Genomic DNA, 25,354 nt, shown 5'->3' with positions numbered 1-25,354 from the left:
TTCTAGTGGCCAGAGTGGGAAGCCCAGTGCAGTATGGCACCACTTCCCATTCATCTGCAAATCCCCAGTGCCCAGCACAGCGTCTGGTATACAGTGGGTGTTCAGTGGTGTAGGATGAACTTCTGAGCTGGTCCCAACAATTCTTGGCAATTTCTCCTCTGCTCTTCGGAAGCTTTTCCACTCCTGGCATGTGAGTCTCCTTAATAGCCGCTGAAGGTACCTGGCTTATTCTTACTCTTGCTGCTTCATGCTTCAATCTGGAGTAATGCTATAACTCCTTGCTCGGGACTCACTTCCTCCAGGGAGCTACACGGATGGTTGCCATGTTTTGTATCCTTTCTTCTTTTGGGTCCGGTTAGTGACTATGCTGCACTGCAGAGCCCATACTTATGTTTCCCTCAGCTGTTCTCTCCTTGCACGTTGTAGGTACACAGTGCCAGTGGGATACATATTGACCTGGGAGCCAGGAGACCCAGGTCTGAATCTCAACTCTTCCTCCAATTAGCTATTCAACCAGCAGTAAATCATGTTCCCTTCCATACAATTCTTCCCTCCTTTGTTAAATAACGGGATTCTAGCTTTAGAGTTTTACAGTTGTTTCCCCACCTACACTGTGAGGTTTTTGAGGGCTTTTGATTTTTACAATAGTATTCATGCATTTGACAGGTGCTCCATAACTATCCAATGATCTTCATTATGACCAACTAAAAAGGAACTCCCGGCTCACGATTTAAAGGTTTTGTACATTCAGTGCTGCAAGATAGCTTGGATAAAAGGTTTGTAAGCATGCATGAGGAGGCAGCAGGGCGCTGGCCAGAGCTGGGACGCCTGTTTCTAGTCCGGGGCCTGTGTTTCCACCTCCCTCAGGTATTGACCTCCAGCCTCGGCTTCTTCATTTGTAAAGCTGGGTGGTTAGAGGTGATAACTACTCTCACTTTAAGATCCCCAAATGTGATTCCCCCCAATATCGCCTTAGGCAGCTTCATTCTCTCATCCAGCTTATCCACCTTTCTGTAGTCAGGAGCCACGCAGCCATGAAAGACAATGGAGATCGTAGTCTGTGCTTGGAGATACCAGCACTGGTTCAGCCCAGTACCCCCTGGGAAGTTGCCGAATGACAGGAAATTCAAGGAAGCAACTGAAAGCGGGGGTGGGGGTGGGGGTGGGGGTGGGGGGTGGGGGGGTGGGGGGGGTGGTGGTGCGCCTGGGGGGAAGAGACAGGAACAAAACACAGCTGCTCATTTAGTCCTTCAGCAGCAAGACTGAAACATGCTGTTCTGGCAGCTAAGAGGAAGGTGACAGGAAGCCTGAGAACAGGGAACTTAATTACCGCTAAAGCTTCCAGTGACACCTCAAACCTCGTGTTTTCTTCTAGCTTTGATTCCGCACCTGAAACTTACAGCCCCGGTAGGTATTATGCGCCTTATCTGTGTTGGACTGGAAGAGAATTAGGTAAACTGGATTCTCTGTTCACCCATGAAACCTCCGTTTGCTTACGGGTTGAATCTATATAGGATGGAAACACAGAACTTGAATATTACATATAAAATGTTATTAAGAAAACAGAATGTGAAATATAGGCTCTACTTGGTATTTTTTTGTATTTTGTGCAAGGCATAGCTATTTCTTACTGAAGTCCCAATCCTTTGTTAATTCACTGTTCAACACATTCATACGCTCACTCAGCAGACAATTTTTTCAGCACCATTATGTGTCAGGCACTACCCTAAACACAAGGAAGACCAAGATGAAAAAAGTATTAGTGGGCCCTGGCTCTTGCATCCAATGAGGAGACAGAACAGACAATTACAATATACTGCGATGAGAAATATACTAGAGTCAGCTTAGTCTCCGGGCTCAGCCCCTCGTACGTCTCTTTCATGGTACCCAGTCTAGACTGTACTTATTTTATTTATGTAGTGACTTTGCTCTGTCTCTCCAATTAAAATAGAAACTCTACATGCACAAGGATCTTGTCTGGTGCTTCCACTCTTGGATACCTCACACCTGACCCAGTGCCTGGCAATAGTAAATGCTCAACAGTATTTGTCAAACGAATGAATAAATTTGTTTGTTGTGGAATTCAGTTGTTGACTAAGGAAGTCAAAACCCTGGGCCATTTTAATGTATAGCACTAACTAGAAGGTTTTGAAAGCCAGAATCATTATGAACTAAAATCTGAAATGTAAAATTACAGGAGGCAGATACCTAGATTGTATTGTAATTGTACAGGGCATATATCTAGATAATACTGTACGTATACCTCTGGATAACAAGTGTCTACTTTCTTTTTCAAGGAGGGAATATTCAAAATACAAGCTTGGTATAGAGACAGTCTCCTTAAGGGAAGAGAGGGGAAGACCATGACACAGAATTGGAGGTTTTGCTCTAAGCCTGACACCTGTTTCCCTGACCAGCTGCCCGGCTAAACACATTTCAGGGTAGTGGGTTATGCATTCTGAGAGAGGAAGGAAGTCTTTACAGCTCTTTGCCTCCCCCGTGGGAAGCCTTAACTGGCGAGATGGTCATTCACAGCAGGCATTCACATTTTTCTAGAAGCCCCTCTGCCTTTCCTGCCCCGCCCACAAGGTTGGGGCTGCTTAGGAGGAGTTTAATGGTGCTCATTCTCTCCTGCCCGGAGGGACACAGTGCCAGCGAGGCCCAAGGTCATAGTCCCCTGTCAACAGGTGCAACCCGCCTAGAAAGCTCCACAGCCTGGGGCGTGGCAGGGTGAGGACAAGTCAGGGCTGCCAACACAGACTTTAGCAAGTGTGTCACTTAGTGGCTCTGTGCTCACCACTCCACAGAGCAAGAGAGAACAGAGCTTCTCCCCCACCCCAAGTGCAGTCAGCTCAGGACCAAGGCAGCATCACAGCCCACACAATCTTTTGCTGAGGCCAGAGCCTGAGGGGAAACCCACCTTCTCCCCAAGAGTTTGTCAGAGGACAGGAATCGGGGAACCCACGGTGCGCAGAGTTCATGCTCACCACTGACTTTCTTCCCCCAGGGTCTGTTGAGATGGTCAAGCAACCTCTTAGATAAAATTGCTGATCACAATTCACCTTTATGCTCTGGTCCTCTAGGCATGGCCTTTTTTTCCCCCTGAATTGCTAGAGTTAACTTCTGAGCACTATGGAGAAGATAAGGCAGGAAGCAGAAGCTTTAGAAAAGTAAGTGAATCTGTGGGTGAGAGACAAAGAGACAATGAGAATCTATGTGACCGAGCATTCACAGAGTCTTTGGAATACTCTGCTCTACACAAATTGTCCTGTTCCACAAATTTTAGTTTCGTTGTACCCACAAATCTCTGGGGATATAAGGTTTTACATCACTTAGGATTGGATTCAACTGAATACAAGAGAAAGTCCCAAATAATGGTGGTTTATATAAGAAGTTTCTCCCTCTCTCTCTCCCTCTCTTTCTCCCTCTCCCTCACTTCCTCACTCCCTCACCCAAGGAAAATTTGCAGAAAGGCAGCTCAGGGCTGGTATTCAGTAGCATGATAGCGCCAGGGACTGGGCTCCTGCTATCTCTCCCAGAGCTATGGGATCTTGATTCTCATGGCTCAAAATTGCTCTTCTTCCATAATATCCTTCTCAGATAGCAGTGTAGAGGATGGGGGAGAGGGGAAAGTGTATGCCATTTTCTTTTAAGGAGACTTTCTAGGAACATCACTCAACACAAGCTTCCACCTCATTGGTTGGAACTTGGTCACGTCATAATTTGAGCCTTAGAAATGTAGTCTTAGCTGGGTAGAAACATAAGTGATTAGTAGGGATACGTGATAAGATAAAAAATGGCCAATTAAATTTGATTTTCAGATATACATTTTTTGGATATGAGTACAATATTTGAGACATATTACACTAAAATTTTATTTGTTTCTTTTCTGAAAGTTAAGTTTATCTTGGTAATCTGTATTTTTATTAGCTAAATCTGGCAACCCTAGGTAGAAATTAGGGTTTCTCTACCAAAAGGAAGAAGCAAATGGATACTGGAATAGGTAAGCACTGTTCTCCATCACAGCTACCTGAAAGGACCTAATGCGATTAAATGTTTTCCAGCTATGGAATCAAAAGATGGACACTAAGATAGGGGATAGGAACATTTCTGAGATCATCTTTGCTATCTTTAAAAACAGACCTAGACTAACAAATCTTTACTAGTAAAGTCAGTGCTTGGGACCATCACATAAAGTTCTTGACCTCTCAAGTCTAGTACTTGTTAGTGAGACTGTGGGTACTTTATGTGATTTTCTATGCATACACTAGAAAGATACTGACCATAACAAAAAAATCTTTGAAAATTGCCTTTATAGTTCTGTAGGTGAAAAGACACACTCTTACACTGGGTCAGATTCCTCTCTTTGAGTCTGGTGCAAAGTATGACCATATTCCCTTCTGAATGATCCCTTTTTACTTGTCATAGGTTTTGAATGTTAATTCAGACTTTCTATTTATTTAACTCATTTAGTTTACCTTGGAATATGAGGGGAGCTCCCAGGGACCACCAGTTTTATTTTCGGCACCGGCTGAACTTCCTAAATACAGAAACACTTTTCTGTCAGATCATAAGGTCATCTCTGAATGGAGTAGCTTTCATTCCTGAATGCGCTTTCAGACATCCAGGCTGGATCTGACTCACAGCAAAAAGGAACACTTTGCCTTTCTATTTACATTCCATTTGGCGGGAAGCAGCAAGCTACACCTTGAAGATAAAGCCACGATATCCATACTTGCGTGTCTGCACATCCTGGCCCCATACACTGACCATGAAAACTACATCTGATAAAGATGCCCTTAAACACTTTTTCTTGCTCTCTGTCTCACTTTTTTATCCTTGCCTATTCTCTCCAGGATATCTGTTCCTCTGACTTCAACGAGAACATCTGTAGCAAGTTTTCAAATTATAGCATTTTTATTGCAATAGAATAGAATACAAAAGAATGACTAGAATTTTAGGAACTATTGCTTTTCTTATCCTTTCGGATTCTGAAGCTACTGAATGATTCATAATTCATTTCCAGGCATGAATACTATTCTCTGGCTACCTCTAAGTCATGATAAGGAAGAAAAGAATATCCTCAGAGAGCAAACCGAGAAGCAACATATTTGTGGCTCAAGTTAGATGAGTGGAAAAGAACAGAACACTCAGTGGGTTAAATAGGATCCTGCGAAGCTAGGCTTAGTGGTTGAATGGTCGCCCAGTTTATATTAAAGGACTTATTTCCTTTTACAAAATGATTCCCTCTGTATGGTTCAAGGCTTAATATGCTGGGCATCTTCCCAGTCCTAAGCATTTATTTTAAAGAAGCTTTACATATCAAGAAAATTCAGGTTCAGAAAAGAAAAATTTAGTGATGAGATCTACAACTTGAAGTTCTGGCTAATTTCAGGTGCTGAACATCCTCCAGCCATTTTTACTGGAATGGGAGGGTTACATCAAATGCCACGACTCGGTTCCAGTTGTGTTATCACTTCCAATCAGATGAAAATGCCCTTGAAACTGAGGATGTGCAGAAACTGAGAATGTAAGCCTAAGAGTGCTTACATTCAACATATGGTTACACAAGGCCAAACTTCAAGATGAAAGTGAAGGGAATCAGACCGTTGCCCAGAAATTTCTAAGTATTGGCAATATATCTGGATGAATGACTCAATTTTTCACTTTTCATCCATCCCTGTGTATAACTATCCAAAATGGAAGTTATCCTGGTGGGTGCCCTGACTTGGCAATAATAGACATTATAAGCTTCCTAAGATCATGGCTTGCAGGACTGTGAATGTTAATATTAGTGTCCTTGAATCCTGACACATTCTAATGCCATTACTGGCAGCTATGGAACCTTCAGTGCAAGGTCCGATTGTTGATCATCTCCAGCTCCTGGTTCTCTGTGTCAAGCCTGCCATATGGTTGGCACTTAATATGTGTCTGGTGAATGAAATGAAATGACTAACAATGCAGTGGTAACTTAACCACAATAGCTGTTACACTCAGTAGAAATATTTCCAAAGCTAAGCCAAGAAAGAGTTTTAAAAATGCAGCTTGTAAGAAGGGAGCTAAAACAAATATGCGAACCAAGACATAAAGCCAAGTATCAATAAATCAGTAACGGGGCTCCATTGACGTACCTGGTTAGCATCTCACTGAACTTGGGTTTCATTTGGAGGAGTGTACCCCCTATAAACACAAAGACCCTTATAGCAACAAATAACAGTTCAAAGGGCAACATTAATTAAAAAGGAATGGCTTTCTTTATCATTTGCTGCAAAGAATAATTAAAAGGAGCTTACTTTCTAATCCACAGCAATGTTGAAACCTGTCCCTTCTCTTCATTTTCTTCATTCATCCCAGCCATTCATACTCTCCTCAATCTCCTTCACTCTAACTCCCAAGACAATACTATTCTTCCTCCCCTACCCCCCAGGGCCTTTTCCCCTCCTTCCCCTCCTTCACAGTATTTCTCTCAGCCCCTCATTGTGTAGGTAAACTTAACTTCTTTCCAAGTACCAATAATTTGGTCCCTTTAGGGAAAGTATAGAGAAGGGAAATTGGGTTTAAAAAACTATAAAATTGTCTTTGGCAAGCTGGATGAGTGTCAAAGTCTGTACATATTTTCAGATTAATCACTTTTGTCCCAGTGCAGTAATTCTTAGTCAGTCACTTAACAGGAGTCAGCATTCGATGTGTAAAGAGAATGAGATCCCATCATGTGTGCAGTATTTATAAACACAATTTCTTTTACAGCCATCACAGACATTCTAAGGCATAGTAAAGCTCACCCTGGCAGACGATTTATCTGCTATAGTATGGTAGCGAGGCAGGTAGGTAGGATCATACCATTTTTATAGCACAGATTTGGCAGAAGGTGTTGTGCAGAGCCTGGCACCCTTGAACTTAACAATTTTTAGGCCAATACGTGTCTTGCTTTAGATAGCAGTACTTACTGGTGGAGGGTGGATTAGCCACTTAGCTTTATGACCACCATGAGTATTCAGGCAAAACAAGATGTCCAAAACTAAGCCAGGTATTTCCCATTTATCCTCTGGTGGCAACGTATGTTGTGTGACTATTTCTAGAGAAGGCTCTTGAGGGAATTCTTATATCACTTAGTGGCACTGGTTCAACATGTCCCTTTCTAAGGTCGTGTCTAGCTCTGAAAAAATGTCTTTACAAAATCATCTCAACTATAAGTGTTGAAGACGTGTTGTTTATTAAGTAGACATGAGGTCTAGGCACTGACTGGCTATCGCCCACATTGTGAAAATCGGATTAATTTTGGAAAAACACACTAATGCGATAAAGGTAAACACATGTTAGAATGAAAACCAGAATATTATATATTCTGGATGGAATTTCAGATATTGTTGATTATGCTTGAAGAATTCTGAGGCTTTAACAAATGGTAGTAGAGGGACTTCCCTGGTGGGCCAGTGGTTAAGACTCCACGCTTCCACTGCAGGGGGCACAGGTCTGAGCCCTGGTTGGGGAACTAAGATCCCACATGCTGTGCGGCGTGGCCAAAAAGAAAAAAGGAAAGCATTCAATAAACAGAAACTATTTAAAATACAGTAGTAGATGTGGAGCTTAGTGGGATTGATATTACTAATATTTTTCTCTCCCTGACCATTCCAACCCCTTTTGAATTGTGTTCCCCCATGCTCTTGTCACGGTCATCCTATCTGTGTGCTAAACGGTTTTCATTTAACACATGTTTACTTTCAAGTCACAGGTGTATCCTACTGGACACCTGTGATGTCCCTCTCCAGAAGCCTCTCGGTCGTATTCCTCATTCTGGCCACTTCTGCATTGGCCAACCTATGCCCTGCAGGCTTTGATCAGATCAGCACAGCTTTCAGGGGTCAGAAGCACCCAACAGTTTGTCTCTGCCCCCATCAGATACTGCTTGCTTCCTCTCCTGGACTTATGTGCTCTGCAGAACTGGAGTTGCTCACTTATACATTCACAACCAGAAGCCTGAGAGTGATAATTCCTGAGTCCCCTTTAGCATTGGGGGATGGGAGCAGACATGCTTTCCTGTTTGTCCCATGTGATTAGCTCTGTGACGCATTTTATAAGATTCCTCAGAAGGTCCCCACAGAATGCATCACCCGTTTCCTGTAGTAGAAGCCACCTCCACAACATATTTTTGCACAGGTTTTCCCTTCTTCAACATTTTCCTCCCCTGTCATGCACCTCTGTTCTAAAGGATCCCATTCCCAAAGAAATCATGGGCACACGAGTGTCCGTCTCAAGCTTTGGGGAGACACAGGCTCTAATATGCATGTGTCACACTGGTGGGAATCCTCTTCTTATCCTTTGGTAAGGAAGAGTTACATAAAAATCCTTTTCGTGTTCCTTTGTTTGTTTGTTTTGATTACCAAGAACGTATGCCTTAGAGAGGGAACCTATATATCGACACTGTCCAATCAGTAGGTACTAGGTACATGTGGATATTGGGCACCTAAAATGTGGCTAGGCCAAACTGAGATGTGGTAGAAATGCAAAACACATACCAAATTTTGGAGAGTTAGTATAAAAAAAGTCATAATTTTTATATACAGTATATGCTGAAATGATAATATTTTACATATATTGTCTAATCATGTATATTATTAAAACTAATGTTGCTTTTTTTACATCTTAAATATGGCTATTAGAAATTTAATATTTCATGTGTGGCTCACATTATCTTCTTATTGGATACTTCTACTACAGATGAAGGGAGACTGAAGAGACGAGTCAACTGCAATGCACTGACTCTGCTTGAAGCTAATTAAAACAAAAATTCTGTCTGAGATAAGTCAGACAGAGAAAGACAAATACTGTATGTTGTCACTTACATGTGGAATCTAAAAACTAAAACAAACAAATGAATATAACAAAACAGAAATGGACTCAGATATAGAGCACAAACTAGTAGCTACCAGTAGGGAGAGGGAAGAGGTGAGGGGAGGACACGGGTAAGGGATTAAGAGGTACAAACTACTGTGTATAAAATAAATAAGCTACAAGGATATACTGCACAGCACAGGGAATATAGCCAATATTTTATAATAACTTTAAGTGGAATATAATCTGTAAAAATATTGAATCACAATACAAAATTAGTACAAAATGAAACTAATATAATATTGCAAATCAACTATACTTCGATAGAATAATTATGTAAAAATTATGAGATGATGAGAAAAATTTTAAAACTGCCTGGATATCTGACATAAGGAATTATTGTTAAATATATTTTAGGCATGAGGAAAGTCTTAACATTATGGTTTTGTTTCTGTTTTTGTCTTTTAAAGCCCCTATCTTTTAGAGATATATACCAAAATATTTATGAGTGAAATGACCTGATGTCATGTGTTTGTTTCAAAGTAACCCATGCATGAGGTAGGGACCAAGTGGGTAGGCATATAAATGAAATAAAACCGGCTTTTAGTTGATAACTGGTAAAATTAGGTAATGGGAGCTGGGAGTTTATTATCCTATTGTCTCTACTTTTGTATGTTTTTGAATTTTCTATGATAAAAAATAATTTACCAAAAGAAGAAAACCTTAATGTCTAGTGATGGCAAGGCGCTGACCTATAGGCTCTGTGTGCAACCGATGACATATATATAATAATTTCTTCTCAGCTTCTTGACAAGAAGGGATGACATTTGATACAGTTTTACTGTAGTGGATGTGCACAAAATACTAGGAGTCCTCTTTGCCTGGAGAAGTTAACATGACTAAGTCACGTGAAGGGAATTAATGTGTATTCAATTCCAAGATGATCTTGGTATCATTCAAAGAAAGGTAGCTCTTTTTATATTCTAAACATAGAATGTAAATAATATATTCATAAATACATTTATGGAAAATATATTTATATATTAATCTTTATATTTATTATTTGTTTATATATAAAATTAACTGTATAAGATATTTAAATAAATAATATATTTATTTTTTACTTATAAATATATTATTTATTTATAAACCTGTAAGTGTAAAAGGAGCTTCCTTTTAAACTATGCCTTGTTTTCTACTCTTCTCTCCAAATCATTTGCATTAAAATGCTTCTAAAATGTATAGACTCATTTTCTCTCCTTGTTATAAAAATGTTAGAATCTGATGTTCTATCTTATAAGCTTTTCAGTGAGTCAATGGCCACATTGCAGTAGTCCTGAGACAGAGCAAGATTTAATTTAACCATTAAGAAATAAGAGATGCTTGGGTTCTATAGGCAAGTACTCTAATAAAACATGTCTGAACTAGTTGTGTTCTGGTAGACTGATATTTGGGGCCATTTTTCTAACCTTTCAATTCAGGAGTGGATTTGGGAGTAGGTAAGGGTGATGGGGATGGGTACTTTCCTTTTTATGCCCTGTCTCAGGATAAAATGACCAGTGAAGATCATTCTTGTAGAGCATTTTCCATCTGCTTTCTGATCTCTAATTGATAAAGTGCACTTGATTTCACTGTGCCCCCGGCTGGGAGTCAGGATGCCACCATGCTGTCTACCCTGGGCCTTATTGCATAGACCCCTCAGGCTGCACTATGCATGTTAAATCTATCCAGAGTAGTTCCAATTAGATAAAATAAATAACCTATTATTAAAAGCTCTAACTGAGAACACTCCATGTTGTTCTTACCTTGCCTTTTTGAGGGCTTCTCAAAATGAAGAACATTTTCTGGTCCAAGAACCTATTAGACTGAGTATTCCTCAAGGGATTTCAATACTAGCACCTATGTCTATAGAGCCTGGCATGCAGAAGATGCTCGATAAACGTTTATGAATGAAAGCATGACCCAGATTGCTTGCCTAATGGGCTATTGATCTCACATCTAGTACAGCAGAGAGATACAAGGTCTCTCCTTCTACTGTAGTTCTACTGATTTATAAATCAAGTTGCACTCAGATCTCAAAAGAACTAAAATATGTTTCTCATATTAAATTGTTCATGCTCTGGGATCCACAGAATCACCACGCTTTAATCCAAGGTTACCTTAGATAATGTCTAGACCAGGGGTGTTCAAGTTGTATCCTTGGGAACCCCATGATCCCGTGCACAGCTAATAGACTTCTGAGGGGACATGGACCCTTCACCTCCCTTCACCTCCAGCTTGAATTCAACTCAAGCTTATATTGGGGTTCAGTGGGAGGAGGAGAAAAAGTGATTCTTGGCTTTGCAAAGTTTGAAAATCACTGGTCTTGACCAACTGCTTTATTTTACAGAGAAGAAACTGTAACTCAGAAATATTCAGTGGTAAGTTCAAGCTCACACTGTTAGAGCAAAACCAAGGCTAAAACTCCTGGTCCAGGCCAAACCCCTACATAACCCCTTCCCTGGGCAACTATGTTTTTCCAGGGCAAAAAGGTACACAACTTTTCTTCCTTTGTGGTCACATTGACCCAAATGCATTTTGAATATGTTTATACATTGTTTAAAGTGACCTTACATTTCCATCTTGAATATCCTCCTTCTATTTCCCAAAACCGATTGTAGTGTTCTTGAGAATGGGAGCTGAAACCTCTACTTTCTTTGTACCCTATTCAGTAAGTGTTCAGGAAGTTACAATATTTATGGACCAACTGACTGACAGCAAATGGAACCTAAGATATATGGAGATTTGGAAAAACTTTGGGGTTTGGCCACATAGGACAAAGGTAAGCTTTCTAATCTATCAGACAACATTTTCTGCTGTGTAACTTGGAGACATGGTTTTGATAAACAGCTGCTCAGGTCCACCAGTTTCCTAATTTAGAAAAATCTCCAGCTTTCAGAGTGCTTGGAAAATAGGTCACTAGCGTGCTTTGTACACTTTAGGAAAAATGAGGATAAGTGCTCATAATTTCTCACCCACGGCAGAGAAAATAGACACATGAGAACAGAGTCAGTGAATTAATATAGCAATTAATGCTGGCTGTGTCTGAGCTACGATCAAGTTGACCTCACTGAGTTTTAAACGGACACTTAGGTTGTTGTTGTTTTCTGGTCTTTCAAACTTTCACAAAGGAAGGGAGGGTAGAGTGGAGTGTTTTCATGAGTGCACTTTGTAATCAGTCTATTTTTGAATCTCAGCTTTGTCACTTGCTAGTTGTGTAACTTTGGACAAGGTACTCAACCTGGCTGAGCCTCAGTCTCCTCTTGCATTAACTGGAGATAATATTTCCTCAATAGAATTTATATGAAGAAGTGAGATATTGCATAGGCAACGTTTTGCACAGCACCTTGCCATGTTAAATGCTCACCAGCAATTGTGAATAATACTGTAGCATGAACTGAGAAGTCACAGGAGGAAGGCAGACACTTTAGGCTGCCGCTGTACCTATGGTTATTGATTCTAAGTTTACTTGAGAGGGCAAAACGATGATGATTTGCACCCTTACTTGTGTCAATTAACTTTTTAATGCTACCGATGTGTGCTTTATATGTTTAGCAACATGTGTGCCACTTATAGTATGTAAGGTAGCCGTGAGAATACACCTCTCAGATCTCCCACTGCAGGAGTGTCACTGACTGAAGTCCCTGATGCTGGGCTGTGAAATCCATCCAGGAGTTAGTGCTGAGGCCATACGTCCCACAGGCTGCTCCCAGCCAAGGCCTGAGCACATCGGAGAGACTAAAGCAGGTTCGTACCTGGGTAAGGACGGGGTCCTTTGATGGGCAACTCTGGCTGGAAGATCCCTCCCATTGGCCTTCCTGAACTTCCTTAGACCTGCCCTGGAGCCTAAAATTCTCCCACTCAAGCTGCCTTCCTTCCCACTCTCCTTCACAAGGGTCAGACCTACATAATGATCTGACAGGTCTCCTAGCCTCTCCTGGTTCTCTTCTGATTTTGTCACACAGGTGTTTGCTTTAAGAATATATTTGCATGTCTACTTCTATCCTGATATCTGCTTCTCAGAGGACCCAGGCTAACGCAACTTAACCTCACAGAGAGCAGGGCTGAAGAAAGTAACTTTGGTTTTCCAATACCTAGTGCATCTTGGATTGCTCACTGAATATAATGGTGATGATCGAAGAACTCCAGAGCCATAGGGCACCCACAGAGATGGCATGGTTTATTCAGCCTTGTTGTCTTGGGACAATAAACACTCCCACAATTGGGAACAGACGGCTGTTTCTTGTTTGAAAGTCTTCTACCTTGGCCACACATCTCAGATTTGTCTCATGTTCTTAAATAGATGAAACTTCTCCTGAGGCTGACAACAAAAACCATAAGCTGCTGGATACTGAGCTGAAGTTAGAAAACAGTTCTGATAAAGGCAAGCTCTTTGCTAAATGACTGGCCAGAGTAAATAGTATTTTACCTTAAGAATAATCTTGAGGGCCTCGCTGGTGGCGCAGTGGTTGAGAGTCCGCCTGCTGATGCAGGGGACACGGGTTCGTGCCCCGGTCCGGGAAGATCCCACATGCCGCGGAGCGGCTGGGCCCGTGAGCCATGGCCGCTGAGCCTGCGCGTCCGGAGCCTGTGCTCCTCAACGGGAGAGGCCACAACAGTGAGAGGCCCGTGTACCGCAAAAAAAAAAAAAAAAAAAAAAATAGAATAATCTTGAGAAAATGCTAAAATCTTTGTGTGGAGGAGTAGGAGACAGGGGAAAGAAATTAACCTGCATTCACTAAATATCTTAAAAGTACAGGCACATTATACATGTTAGCTTATTTAAAGAGACCTGTGAGGAAGATGTTAGTATTTTCCTTCTCTGAGCAAGGAAGTTGAGATTGTGTAACTTGCTCTAAGTCACAGAGAAAAAAAAATGGTGTCCTCTGAGAATAGCCCAGATCGGTGCTTCTGTGTTTATAGAGCTGGTTATTGGTTATTTTCAAGCCTGGACCCAAGAAACTGGATCAGCGATCACTAATGCATGCACTGATTTTCTTTCCCAAGTACTGAATGCGCTTGCTATGGCATGGTCAGCTGAGCCCCGGGGGGTTGAATGTCTGGAAGAAACGGTCTGGAGTCATGCGGGCTTCCCTGAGGGGGGAATTATTTTGTTTGCTATTCACTTTATTCACTTCCACAGGGATTTATGATCAGAAAATCTTTTGAAAATGTTACTCTATGGACTGTCAGATGTCGTATATGACCGTGCCTGGATAAGAAGAGTTACAATTATTTAGGCAATTAGGTCAACTCATGTTTTTTCCTCTCTTTAACATCTGATAAGACAGTGCTTTGGCAGCTGGTGGCAGATACTGAATTATTATAGGAAAGAATATGGTTTGTAGGAACAGCATTTGACTGAGGTCTTGTCTTGCCTTGTATCCAGTGCTGATGGCTGGGAGAGGTCACTTTACTTCTTGGGTAAGTCACTTTACTTCGAACCTCAGTCCCTTCATCAGTGAAATGAGATGGCTGGATTCAATGAATCTCTGAAGTCCTTCCTCACTCCAATATTCTATAACTTGATGATCCCGGCCCAGACTGGCTGAGGACTCTTGTTGACAGTCCCCAGAGGGTTGCCAACTTCCCTTGAGCAGAGATCATTTTGGCTGAGCATGCTTCATGCCATATGTCCCGTTCTGTGCCGGTCTTAGGTGTTCCCCTCCAGCACGGGCTTCAGTCATGTATCTGAATCTGACTGTGCTCCAGGCAGAGCTGGCACTACCAAGACCTGTTTAAACCTATCTAGTCTTATAATCTGAGGTGATGAAAAATTAAGAGGAGCCATATACTAAACTATAGGAGCCTATTAGAATGTCCGGGTCAGGTTCCTTCTAGGTGGCCCCTGATAAAGGTATTTTGAGCCATCACAATAGCAATATTATTGTGAATCTCAAATTCCCACTCTCAGTTTGAGTAATTTTCATAGGGTACCCTTAACCAGAAGCCAGGGATGGCAGGTTGTGTGTGTGTGTGTGCGTGTGCGTGTGTGTGTGTGTGTAACTCCTTGGTGCCCAGAGCTAAGTAATTCAATATCTCCAAAATTGCATTTCTCATCATAGTGCCTGGCAGTGCTCTGATGCAAAAAATATGGAAGTTGGAAGGTGCTGCAGTACAATGCTTGTCCCCATTGACCTCCCCTCCTACCTTTTGGTTTAGTTTTTAATGGACAGATGTGATGGTTCAAAAATCCATACCGGTTTCTTCTCATCAAATATCTCACATGTACAAGCCCTAATCGGGGAAATTCCCTAGATACTCTACTAAATCAAATACAGAGAAATCTAAAATAAGCCCCAATATTCCATGTAGCACTTTACTGAAAATAGGATTTATGCTTGAATGTCTATCTGATTAAAATAATTTAAACTGCAGATCCATTTTAATTTAGATCCCAGAATGGTTTCTCACCTACCCCATATCTGAAATCTATCTTAAGATCAGAAACATGACAAAAATTTCCACTTAATGTTTGTTTTGCTTTTGGATTTTTCCCCCCCCAAATACCCTCTCCACTTTGATTCAACATTGCATTGGTATCTTAGTACAAAAGGCAAAAAAAAGGGAAAAAAACTGATTGAAAAGGAAACAGTAAAGCTGTCTTTTTTTCTCAGAAAACTATGTAGAAAATCTGATAGAATCTACCAAAAGAATACTAGAAGCAATAAGTAAGTTCAGCAAGGTTGAGAATATAAGATCAACATACAGAACATAGATTATATTTCTACATATTAGCAACAAACAATCAGAAACAGAGATTTTCAAAAACCCCATTTATAATAGCATCCAAAATATGAAATATGTAGGGATAAATCTAACAAAAGATGTGAAAGATTTGTACACTAAAAGCTATGAAAAAGACCCAAGAAAAATGAAATGAGACCTAATTAAATAGAGAGACATTCTGTGTTCCTGAACTGAAAGACTCAATATTTTCAAGAAATCAATTCTCCTGAAGTTGAGCTATAGATTCAAAGCAATTCCAATTAAAAAAAAAAAGTCTGCTGGGATTTTTTAAGGGAAGGTAGGCTAAAAATTGGCAAGCTAATTCTAAAATTCATATGGAGATGCAGAAGACCAAATATAGCCAAAACAACTTTGATAGAGAACAAAATGGGAGGGCCAGCACTACCTGACTTCAAGACTTATAGTAAAACTATACTAATCAAGACAGTGTGGTATTAGAGTAATGATAGACAAATAGATCAATAGGATTAAATGTAGTGTGCAGTAGTAAACCCACACATATGTGAAAAACTGATGATCTACAAAGGTACCAAGACAATTCAGTAGAGAAAGAATAGTCTTTTCAACAAAGATGCTGAAACAATTGGATATCCATGTGTTATATATATATATATATATATCTTACACATCTTACATAAAAACTAACTCAAAATGGATCATGGACCTAAATGTAAGACTTCTATAAAATTTCTACCAGAATACATTAGAAGAAAATCTCTGTGACCTTACGTTAAGTAAATAACTCTTAGATACACCATCAACACAGCAATTCATAAAAGAACAAATTGTTAGACTGGACTTCATCAAAGTTAAATACTTCTACTCTCCAAAATACACTGTTAAGGGAATAAAAAGACAAGCCCCAGTTTGGGAAGAAGTATTTGCAAATGCTTGTAAGAGATTTAGATTTATCTAGAATATTAAAAAAAAAAAGCTTAAAACTCAGAAATAGAAAAACAAACAACCCAATTAAACAAAGGACAAAGATTTTAAAATATACTAAAGAAGATACACAGAAGATAAGCACATGAAACAATGATCAGCATCAGTAGTGAGGGAAATGCAAATTAAAACCACAATGAGATACTACTACATATGTATTAGAACAGTCAAAATTCAAATGACTGACCATATCACATGTTGGTTAGAGTGTGGAAGAACTGGAACTCTATTATGATGCTAGTGAGAAAGCTAAATTGTACAATCAATCTGTAATACAGTCTGGCAGTCTCCTAAAAAACTAAAAATACATCTACCATATGATCCAGCTATTTCACTCCTAGGTATTTACCCAAGAGAAATGAAAGCACATGTCCATAAAAAGACTTGTGCATGAATATTTATAGCAACATTATTTGTAATAACCCCAACAAGAAACAATCTAAATGTCAATCAACAAGTGAATGGATAAAAGACTGGGGTATGTCCAAACAATGGAATACTCCTCAGCAACAAAGAATGAACAGTTAATTGATGTATGTTAGATAAATCTCAAAATAATTTTGTGTGATTTAAAGAAGCCACACAGAAATGCTTATATACTAAATGAGTCAACTTACATAAAATTCCAGAAAATGAGAACTAATTCACAGTGACAGAAAGCAGAAACGTGGTTACTTGGGAGTGGAAGCAGGAGGTGAGGAAGAGTGAAAGGGGAAAATCACAAAGGTATCTATGAATATCTATTACCTCCAAGCATTTCCTAGTCATGTGAAAACTCTGGAGGTAATAGATATTCTCATTATCTTCATTGTGGTGATGATTTCCTCTGTGTGTGTCTGTGTGTACATGAGATAAAATTTATCAAATTGTATATTTAAATGTTTATTTAAAACATTTATTTAATGTTTTATTATAGGTCAATTATATACCTCAATTAAAAAAATACTATGCCATCAAAAATTGATTAAAGATCTGAAAATAATAATAAAATAGATGAACCTCTGACAAACTGGTCATGAAAAAAAGAGAAACACGCAAACAATATGCTAGAACAAAAAATAATATGTATAATGATGGGTAATATTAGAAATTTAAGTGGTAAATGAATAAAATCAACAATTTTATAATATATTTGAAAGCACATGAAATAGGTAGCTTTGTAGAAAAAATATAAAATTTATTCAAAAGTAATAGAATACTTCAGTAGATCAATAATTGTTAAATACATGGAGTTACTAACTAAAAACATTTTCATCTCCAACTGAAAAGGATCCAGGCCCAGATTGTTGTAAGGACAACTACTTTTGCCAGAACTTTAAGGTATAGATCATTATTGTCTTTAATTACTTTTTTCAGAAGACAGAAAAATAGAGAAAGCTCATTTTACATGACTTCTATTATCTCAAATAGTAGAACATGAAAAAAATTTATAGATAAATCTCACTTAGGGACAAAGATCAAAATTCCATATGATATGATAGTAAAATTAATTGTTTTAAGAAATGTTTCATCATGACCAATTAGTATATATCTTGGGAAAGAAAAAAATATTTCAGTATTTAAAATTCTAATTCACCGCATTAAAATATTAACACAAAAATCTTAATCAGCTCAACTGCTACTGAAAAGTTTTTAATAAAATTCAGTGTACATTTACAATAAAATATTAGAAAAAGAAGAGAATATCTTTATACTAACTCATAATCCTATGGTTAATATTCTTTATGGCAAAGCTTCAGAAGCATTCTCTTTAAAGTATAAACAGGATAATGATGCTTGTACTATTTACAATAGGCAAGACTTGGAAGCAACCTAAAGATGCACTGACAGATAAATGGATAAAGAAGATGTGAGATACACATACACACACACACACACACACACACACACACACACACACACAGACAATGGAATACTACTCAGCCATAAAAAAAGAATGAAATAAATGCCATTTGTAGCAACATGGATGGACCTAGAGATTCTCATATTAAGTGAAGTAATTCAGAAAGAGAAAGGCAAATATCATATGATAGCATTTACATGTGGAATCTAAAATATGACACAAATGAACTTATTTACAAAACAGGAACAGACTCAAAGAAATAGAAAATAAACTTATGGTTACCAAAGGGGAAAGGGGATAGGGGATAAATTAGGTGTTTGAGACTAGCAGACACAAACTACTATATATAAAATAGATAAATAACAATGTCCTACTTATAGCACAGGGAACTATATTCAATATCCTGTAATAAACCATAATGGAAAAGAATATGAAAAAGCATATATATATATGTATATATATATATGTATGTATGTATATATATATATATATACATCTGAATGACTTTGCTGTACACCAGAAACTAAAACAACTTTGTAAATCAACCTACTTCAAGCAATATGTGTATAAAAAAGTGAAAAATTATTATAACTGAAAAGAGACCTTGAAAAGTTTGTAGGATATGATATTAACATACATAGCTTTTTGGTACACCTAAAAGAACCAGATAGAAAATGCAATAGAAAGGAAGAACCTAGTCATAATAGCAAAAAAAAAAAAAGTGTGCAGCATCAAGAAATAAACATTTAAAAAGTTTTTGTAAGATCGTTATAGAGAAAACTATAAAACTTTATTCAAAGATAAAAGAAAAACTTGCATTATTAAAGGGATACACCATACTGAGGTTTGGAAAGACTCAATATCATACAGATATCACCTCTTCCTAAATTCATTTGTAATTTCAGTTAAAATTTTAATTAAAATCACAAAATAATTTTCAATTAAATTTCAATTAAAATCACAAAAAATTTTTCATGAAATTAACAATTTAACTAATATGGGAGGATAGCCTAGGCAATTGAGAAAATGAACAAGGGCAAAGAAGAATTTGCCCTTTCAGTTACTAAAATTTATTATAAGGCCATAATAATTAAATCAATGTTACATTGACAGAGATAGAAAAATAAACCAACAGAATAGAATAAAAAACCAAGAAATATATGGAGCCAAAATTCACATATTCCCAGTCCTTGACCTAACTTCAATTATACCTTTGATAGGAGTGATTCCAAAAGGTTAATTTCATTTAATAAAAAATGCAATCTTCATGCTCAAATGTAACTTGTGTGTGAATGAGATTATTCAATAGCTAGCATCACCTTTATTAGAATTAAGTGCTGGTATCTAATGAGTCACATCCACCTTCCTGGAATTCAATTTCAAATTAAGGGAGCTTATCATACCCAGACTATTTCTTGAGGGCAGTGTTTCTCAGACTTTAGGGTGCATTAGAATCATCTGGAAGACTTATTAAAACACAGATTGCTGGGCCCCTCCCCCCAGAGTTTGTAATTCAGTAGGTCTGGGGCGTGGCATCTAAGAATTCACATTTCTAACAAGTTCCCGGCTGGTGCTGATGCTACTGCGAACCACTGCCTTAAGGTATCATTGGGTGTCCAGTGGAAGTCAACACAAATGCACATGACGTTATTTCTTCGTTTTAAACAAGTGTAAAATGCAATTAACTAGTATCTACTACTAGACCCCCTAGATAGATATTAGTGCATTTATTAGAACTTATTATTAGTCAATGCTTCCATGCAAGTGGTACTCCACTCAATATGCATTCAAGTTAACTAGTCATGGCCCATACCCTGAGAACCTTTCAACTCCTGGGGCTAGGGATCATGTTTTATACTAGATTTTGCCCTCACTGTACCCAGTCCAGAAGTCAACAAATAAACATCTATTGAGTACCTACTGTGTTATATGAACTGTGCTAGATATAAGATGTGTGAAAATTAATAGGCTTGTGGTCTTATAGGAGACAATGACACATAAAGACATAATTTCAATGTCATATGGTGAATAGTTAGATCATTTGTATGAGAGTATGCTGACGAGGAGCCTTAGCCCAACTCAGCCAAATGACAGTCTTAAATGATGAATAAGTGTTGGTTAAAAAGGGATATGAGAAGTGTAGTCTTGACAGAGAAAATAACATAGACATATGGATAGAGGTGTGAAACAACTTACACATAGGGTATGTGTAGGGCACCAAAAGTAATTTGGTACAAGTAGAGATTAAAGTTTCAGGCAGGTTGGTGAAGGATATGAAGAAATTGACCAGGCCTCAAAGGACCGTATGTGCATTTTAGAGAGTTTGAAATCTGTTCTGTAGGCAATGGGAGTCTTCAAAGGATTTTAAGTATGAAAGCGGTATAGTCATATTTGAGTTTCTGATAGCTGCCTTAGTTATAGGGTAGAGGATGATTCAGAAGGAAACAGAAGGCAAGCAAGAGATTGGGTTGTTACAATCAAGGAGTGGTAAAATGGATGAAGAAGAACTTTGAATATATTTTAAAAGCAAAACTAGCAGTACCCAATAATTGTTTAGACGTCAAGTTTGATGTAGAAGGAAGAGTCTAGGATGTTTTCAAGGTTTCAGTTTGAGTAACTATAGATAGTGAGAATGGGAATAAAGAAAAATGAGCAAGTTGAGAGACAACTTGATACACTCCATTTGAGATATTCAGAGATACCACTGAAATGCCTATATGGTTGTGTACCTGTTCCTTAAGCAAGTATTGAATGGAAGAACGGATCTTCCTAAATTATTCAATAAAGTAAAAGCCAAGATTCTGGGAGTGAGGGAGTGGGTGGGGGACTTGAGGAAAGGAATCACGGAGGTGAGTCAGAGAGGATGGTGGCCAAAGACAGGTAAAGGGATGAGCAAGGTTGACGACCATGCATTTGTTGTGGTATCAATCAGATCAACTGGTTGATTTACAGAAATGAGAGTTTTATAAGCATTTAATTACTGAACACGTGGATTCTGAGGAGGGAGGGCAATAGGTTTGTTTGGAATGTGGATGAAGGGTCATTTGCTCAGTTCCCTTGAGTCACAACAACTTTTGGTAGAAAGCAGGATTTTCCAAAAACCCTGAAGAAAAGCAGATGGCATAAAATCTAAGAACAGGAAAAGAGTGTGTCGCCTGCCTGCGTGAGAAAAGCATGCACAAGGAAGTGGAAATTCAGATAAAAGAAGTGATGAATGTGACCGTGTGGGAGGCCACACAGCCCATTTAAGAGTAAGAACTTTGGAGGCAGAAAGAATGTAAGTTCAAATCCCTCTTCTATCGCTCACTGGAGTCACCTATTCTCTTTACTCCTCAGTTGCTTCTTCCGTGAAACGGAGATAATGACATCTCTTCGTGGGGTTGCTGTGAGGGCTACATGAGGATTACATGTGCAGTGTTCTTAGCCCAGGGGCTGTGCCATGATAAAGGGTCAGTGAAGGATACATGGCAGCTTTCTGGGCAGAGGGAAGGTTGGCAGGGAGGGAGGAAAGGTCTGTCCTGGCCGATGTTACTCGGGGCTTTGCACTGGAGGCTGAAATTCACAGCAGCATTTCCAAGAGGGTAGAGATGATTTTGATGTGCCTAACTTTATGTTTTCTTTATTGCTATTTCACCATTAAAAAAATTTATGCTAGGGTTGTGTGATCTTGGTGGTTTCTAGATCTGACAGGCACCCAATGCATTCTTGTTAGGAGGACTGAGGTAGGGGCAGAGGACAAAGGAATCAGGGCAAACATGAGCTTTGCAGACTCCCTGCAGGCAGGTGATGGTCTGAAGGAGGCTCAGAGCCACATTGGTGGCAATGTGGGCTTAGTAAAGAAACTGAACATGAGACTGAATTGAATTGAATCGGTATGGTTTCTGAGGGGCAGGAGACGATGTGGGGAGAAAGCTTCAGAATTCTGTAATGCTTAGATTTGAGGAGGAAAGGAAAAAGAGGGAACCTTAATCAGGTTTTTTTTCTTAGAAATAAGTGCAAAATGGTGGCATCACCCACAGCAAAAATGGAACTTGGAGGAGCAGTGTGCTTTAGAATAAATGAGACCAGCTTGAACTCCTCTCGATTTATCCACTCCCAGATGCCCAGGGTCTGCACATTATAAGTACAAAAACATTTGCGGAACATAGTAAGTACAGGTGCAGAGTTGCTCTTCAAGGAAGTTTATAGTTTCAGTGAAATCCAAGTAACGTAACTATTTACAGCCTATTTCATATCTGGTAAAAAGTTCAATACTTATTATCATAATAGCTATCATTTTCTCAGCCCTGTGTATATTCTAGGTCCTGGGCTAACTACTTTACAAATAGCATCTATATCCTTAAACTACACTGAAAAGTAAGTATCGTGATGTCCATCTTATAGAGGAGAAGACATGAGATTAAGAAATTTACCCAAGGCCACACAGAGAGTCAGAAGAGAAAGAGCAGGAAATTGCTCTTTTTATTTTCTTTCTTTTCTTTTTAAGGGGAAGGGGAACATTTGCCCTTTAATTTCCATTTGAAATCAGTTTCTTTAAATATTTTAGTTACAAGTTCTGAATAGTGAAGACACAGTAGATGCTGCAGGCACTGGGTACTGGCTCCCACCCCTTCCCTCCACCCTAACCCCCAGGCCTTGCTTCTTTGCTCAAGATACAAATAGGCACTCTGCACTAAATAAATAGCTCCTGGTGTCAAACGTCAGCAGACTCAGGCCTGGATGCAGCTGGATACAAAGAGATGAAGCCCAGTAGCTGTCACAACAAGATGTGTGCATTTAACCATGCTCCAAAGAATTCCAATGATTGTGCCCAGACCCAAGGCAGCACCTCAGAGGTGACATCAGCCATTTCCCCACTGTGTACTAGAATCTTGGGCTGGTTTTCACCACAATCCATCCTCCCCCAGACCTGTGTTCTGTGGAGAAAGAGCTAAGACCCCACTGCCTAAGGGCCATGATACAGGAAGGAACAGGTCTGCCTCTTCAGCCCGCAGAACCAAATCTGTCTGACACCAAAGCTTGTGCACTCTGTCACATGTGGCTGTCAATGCCTGTGAGTTCACCCACCCTTGACCTTTCGATCTAGACTCTGCATTGTGGTTCCCATAGGACTTGTATTTTATGCCACTGATCCATGATCTTCCTGACTTCTCTGTAATTATTTTTTCCATCTGCTTTGGATCTCCTATTTAAATAAATGAACTTAGCCAATCCAGAAGTCTTCCTCTTGAACCCAGGCAGGAAAACACAAACAGAACAAAACAAATGATGGTGCCATTTTTTTCTGTGTCCTGGCTTGTGCTGGCCTTTTCTAGAGGCAGACAAAGGAGCTCCCAGATGTTTGACAGTAAGAAACAAAAAGGCCAACCTGACCAAAAAATCTCTCTGGTAGTTTTCTCTTCCAGAACGACTGATCAAATGTGGCTATAGCTTAACCCTTTTGATTATGATGCTAAGTATCCATACAACAGAAAGCTTTTCTAGGAGTGGTAACTCAGTAGTCTACTGTCAACAATTAAAAAACCTAACTGGAAATAGTTCGCAGGATAAGAGGAAGGTCTTAAGAAATGTGAACCGATATCCACAGGGTTTGTTGGGAGAGAGGTGAGAGAAAGACATGTGTAGGAGGAGCTCCGGAGAAGGGCAATCCATAGCAGATCACCTCAGTGTCCAGTTAGCGCGCTGGTCTGCGTCTGTGTGAAGCATTGGGCTTCCAGGAGGAAGAGGAACAGAAGAAGCATGCAGAGCGGGTGTGGTGGCACTGAAAGCCAGCTTCCCCTCGGGCCAGCTCCACGATTTGCTCCTACAATCCCCCACTCCCACCCCAATTAAGAGCTGTTTCTCTTTAATACATTTAGTTAAGGAGCAGAAAAAGCCAGAGGAAGTAGAAGGATCAAGAAGGAGAATTTGCAGCTCCTGTTAAGCCTCCCTGCATACCTTCTTAGTAGTTCTTTGTACTTATAGGATCACTTCAAACATGTACATTTTTAAAAATCCTGAAATATAATGGAAAACCTCAATGCCGAGGAGAAGGGGTAATGATTTTGCAGAGTGAGAATTAAAGTCCCCAGAACAAGGCCACAGACCACTGAGGGCTTACCGATAGATGTGCAGCGATCATCAGGAAACCAGTCAGCACCCTGGGGGGCCTCCTGGGTACAAAGGCCTTTCTGTGCACCCTGGTTTCTTGCTTGTAGGAAAAAGGCGTCAGCCTCTTGGGCTTTCCCTGAATAGCAAAGGGCAGATTCAAACAGTTACTAATTAGGGAAGGGAGGAAATGCAGAAAGAAACAATAGTGCAGGATGGGACAGGGTCCCCCTCTGGGGATATACATAGCAATCTGATACATATCTCTGAATTCTCTGGCCCCTACCCAGGTGGAGGATGGTAACTTCAGTCTGAGCACAAGCACAGGGACCCCAGACTGGTTGGAACCAGAAGGCTGATGACTGAGATTCCTGCAACACCACCCCATTACCTCACCACCAACCACTCACAAGAAAGTCACACACCCTGCAGCCTTCCCCCCCAATTTTTTTCTATAAAAGCTCTTCCCTGAAAACCACTGGGGAGTCCAGGCTTTCTGAGCATGACCTGCCCATTTTCCTTGCTTGGCCCTCGTGATAAAATTTTCTGTGCTCCAAACTCCAACATTTAGGTTTGTTTGGCCTCACTGTGCATTGCGCACGTGAACTGGGGTTTGGTAACAATAATAATAAAGAGGCTATGGATATAACACCAAGTGAGTCAAGGGGGTTACTGAGCGTGAGTCTGCTCAGAATAAAAAAAGAGAAGGCTGTAAAAATCAGGACTGCATACAACGCGGACCTGCAGACCAGAATCTTTTCTGTCTTTCTGGAATTGTGTAGGCCAGCTAGATGGTCTACACAGGCACAGAAAGGGGTAAACAGCAGGCCCAGGCTGGACCCACTATCACAGAATCCTGAC

At 39.7% G+C, this 25,354-nt stretch overlaps 1 long non-coding RNA gene across 3 annotated transcripts in view; it reads right to left on the bottom strand.

The window, feature by feature from the left end:
* Nucleotides 1-1,214: 1,214 nt before the first annotated feature.
* LOC149749565 (uncharacterized) overlaps nucleotides 1,215-25,354 on the bottom strand; it is a 107,948-nt gene continuing 83,808 nt past the window's right edge. For all 3 annotated transcript variants that reach the window (XR_016392665.1, XR_016392666.1, XR_016392667.1), the window contains one exon: nucleotides 1,215-24,632. This is a non-coding gene — a long non-coding RNA (uncharacterized LOC149749565). The remainder of the gene's footprint in view (nucleotides 24,633-25,354) is intronic.

This window comes from Delphinapterus leucas, chromosome 3 (assembly GCF_059928025.1).
Source record: "Delphinapterus leucas isolate spDelLeu-1000000601 "Yukka" chromosome 3, BTC_Dleu_Yukka2, whole genome shotgun sequence".
In the NCBI taxonomy this organism is placed as follows: Eukaryota; Metazoa; Chordata; class Mammalia; order Artiodactyla; family Monodontidae; genus Delphinapterus; species Delphinapterus leucas.
This window is presented reverse-complemented; position numbering and strand designations above follow the sequence as displayed.